Below are 3,818 nucleotides of genomic sequence, written 5' to 3'. Positions count from 1 at the left end.
GTAAGCAACTTGAAAGCTCTGGCATCACTCATGAAGAAGAGGAAGAAATGCAACATGATATATCAAAATTACAAGACCAAGTACAACAAATGTCATTCGCACAAAAAGTAACAGAAGCTAAGATGGATGATTTAAAGAAAGATGTAGAAGCTAAGATGGATGGTTTAAAGAAAGGCATGGAAGCTAAGATGGATGGTTTAAAGAAAGGCATAGAAGCTAAGATGGATGGTTTAATGAAAGGCATAGAAGCTAAGATGAATGGCGTGGAAGCTAAGATGGATAACATGGAAGCTAAGATGGATGGCGTGGAAACTAAGATGGACGATTTGAAGATAAATTTGAAGACAGGCATGGAAGATTTGAAGAGAGATTTGAAGACAGGCATGGAAGGTTTGAAGACAGATTTGACAAAGTTTCTACAAGAAATGCTTACTAATGGTAAAAGGGTAGTAAAGGGAACTCATGATGAGAACAAAATAAATGTTAATCATGATTTCATAGACTCTAACATTGGATCGAAGAACCACCATGTTCCAAACATCAATATGAGAAAGTTTGATGGCAAGGATCCCAGAACATGGATACTACAGATGGAGCAATTTTTCGATCTCCATAATTTACAAAACACACAAAAGGTACGCATTGCAACTTTATATTTGGAACCAAATCAGTTTTTATGGTATCAATGGCTTTGCTCTCATAAATAAATTGTCACTTGGGCTATTTTTATGGATGAAATGAGAGCACATTATGGGGATACAACAAGCAACACTTTTTTTAGCCAATTCATGAATCTCAAACAAAAGGGTTCAATGATGGAGCACATTGAGGACTTCCAAAAATTGAATATAAGGGTAAAAGATATTCCAGAGGAGCATAGGATTGATATGTTCGTAGGGACTTTAAAAGATAACATCCAACATGAGGTTCACCTTTGGGAACCAGATTCATTGGAGAAGGCATTTAGGTTGGCAAGAAAAATGGAAAGAAAAATTATGGCAACAAGGAAGCTGTTATAGCTCCAAATCTCACTCTTATGGTTTGTGATGTTGCACTTATGGCCTAGGGCAACCCCTCCTTCCAGACCTGGTCCAAAAATTTAAAAAACAGTGTTTTATTCCCTGTACGCGACTTTGCCCTGTGTTAAACGCGTGTACACGCGGGTCTGTCATACCCAACCCGCGTGTATCTATTAAAACACTTAAAAAAATATAATTTCCTCTTTTTCGGGCGGTGATCGCGGGTTTACCTGCTGGATCACCTGTTAGTGCCCGTGGCCCAACTGTTCCCAACCAACTCCTAACTAAAAAACTACTTTGGAGAGGGTATAAAAAGACATCAAAGGGAAGGCCAAGGGGAGAGAGAAAGGAGAGCAAGATTATTATGCTGAGATTTTTCCCTTAGACCAGGTCTGAAGTCCTTGGTGCATCCTGCACTTCCCCCATTTTGCATAGGAAACCCTTGTTTCCATGTGTATTGGTGATCATTCATCCTTGACATCATCATTGAGTAAGACTTGGAAGGAGCTCTTGTTGAAGGCTGGAGGCTGGAACGAATCCGGGAGGAAGCTTGCTTGGAGCCTGCTGAAGGTGTTCAGGTGATATCTTTCCGATATATGTACTTTATTTGCCTTTATATATAAAGAAACACGTCTTTGTTCCCGAATAATCTTTCTTTATGCTTATGAGATTCTTGTGTTGAATTCTTATGAAAGTAGTTACTTAAAGATTATTTATAACTAACTTTATAGCATAAAGATGATTTATACATAAACTTCTATACATGTACTGTTGAGTTCTTTGATTTGTTTGTCTTGCAGGTCAGAGAAAGAAGAAGGGAACTCCAAGAAGGGTTTGCACCCTAACGGTCTTCTCGGACGTAGGACCTTAGGTATGTACCCTAAACATTAGAATTTGCTTAAAAGTAAAAAAGATGGCTGTGTGTGTGTGTTTCTTTGTATAAGCAATTTTCAGTCTGGTAGAGTCTCAGCCCAAAGGACTCTAGGGGTACTTTCCCTTCAACCAGAATTGGCGACTCCGCTGGGGACAACATTCTTGTTGTTCCTAGTTTGGGTAGTCCTCAAGCCAATCTAGGCTCAGTCCCTCTGTTTGTTGGTTCTGACTGTTTGATATTTTCTTGAACTCCAAGCTGTTCCAGTTTTTCAGTTTGTGTTTTTTATTTTTCTTGAAACACTTCATATACGCACTTTTTCTGGATTACAGAAGCGTATATACGCAAGTTTCACTAAGTAAACCCGCGTATACGCAGGTTTCCTTAGTTACAGTAGCGTGTACACGCATTCTGCAAGTAATTGCAGGCGCGTATATTCCATAATTTTCAAGATTTATAATTTTTCTTTTGGCTGAATGTCTGTCTGGTGGTTTGGGTCAGTTTAAAGCAGTCAATTCCCAGTGACAGTTCTCTGTTTAACAGGGGGCATCTTGTTTCGAACTCTCTCTAGGAGTGCTAGTCTTGTTTTTCGTTGATTGCAAGCGTCATTGATTTTTGACACACAAGGTTTCTGTTTAAGAATCTTGATTGCTCTGTTTCGGCAGAGTGGGAAGATTGTCTTAAAATCTTTGTGTCCATTTTGTTTTCATGACATTTGTGTTTGCTCAACGAAATCATTTTTATGACCATTTGCTCCTTCGTTTCGGGAAAGTTGTTTGTTACCATTTCCTTGAAACTTGTCTTTTGATTTCTTGGACTTTCATTGCTGCTTTTGATTGTCAAAAGCGACTTCGAACACATTTTATTTTTGTTGAGTTCTCATCATTTCATTGGTGTCAATTCACAAAAGTGTTTGGTTGCTTGTTTATCAATCATTGGTGTCAGTATTTTTGAGAGTTTTTCCTTTGAAAAAGACTTTTTGGTTTGATTGAAAGAAAATCTTTTGAAAGTTTTTGAGTTTCGCTTTCTTAAACTTGCTTCTCATCTGATTTCCTTTTTTGCGAAGTGAAAGTGCTTTGTTTTTTATCTTAAAAACTTGTTTTTATTTTTTGGACGAAATGATTAGTAACAAATCATCTTCTATCTGAGCATTTCAGTGGCAAGACAAAATTTGGTAAAGCAGCAACTTTCCTTCTTTGTTTTTAGAGTAGTCTTTGAATTGTGCATCCACATTTAGTTCTTGCATTAGGGAAAGATTTGCATCTCTTTTTAGGCATATTTAGTTTTGTTAGTTTTTGTGAGTGTGGAGTCTGAAAAGAAAAAGGAAAATTTTTGTTTATATTACAAGTGCCTTCTGAACCTCATAGAAATTGCTATTCATCGAAAACAAAAGTGCATGTGCATGTAGCTAGGTTTTATTAATTTCTTTTGCGTCCATAAAACACCACAAGTTTCACCTCCATTACCTTTGACTTAAAGAACAGCCTAATAAAATCAAGCGCTTAATTAAAATCCACTAGAACTTTTTGTTTTAGTTATTACACCAACAAGTTTAGGATTTTAGGGCCTTGGATTAGGCGAGTGGAGAGTTAACTCTCCAAGGCCACACAAAACGTCAAACATAAGAGTCTGATTAAAGAGAGTAAATCCAACAGCGTTAGGAAGACCAGGAAAGCTCCGGATCTGGGAGTTAAGCACGAGGGTCTGTGAAGACAGGGAAGAGAGATACCCCCTCTCCTACTTGTCCGAACTTACCTCACGACTGTTCCGCCTGGCTTCTGCGACGAGTTGGTACCCATAGTTGCCTCTCCTAGGGATCTGCATAGGTGGCTGCGGAGGGGAATCCCGTGGCACCTGAGGTCGACGTTGTATCACTCTCGACAGTACTTCTGGAGGGCACCCTTGCGAAGCTTGGGGGCTTGCACCGG

Source organism: Pinus tabuliformis, chromosome Q (genome assembly GCF_031772625.1).
Source record: "Pinus tabuliformis cultivar Carrire ecotype Pingquan chromosome Q, CPIR1, whole genome shotgun sequence".
NCBI lineage: Eukaryota > Viridiplantae > Streptophyta > Pinopsida > Pinales > Pinaceae > Pinus > Pinus tabuliformis.
The sequence above is the reverse complement of the archived record's forward strand: the minus strand, read 5'-3'. Positions refer to the sequence as shown.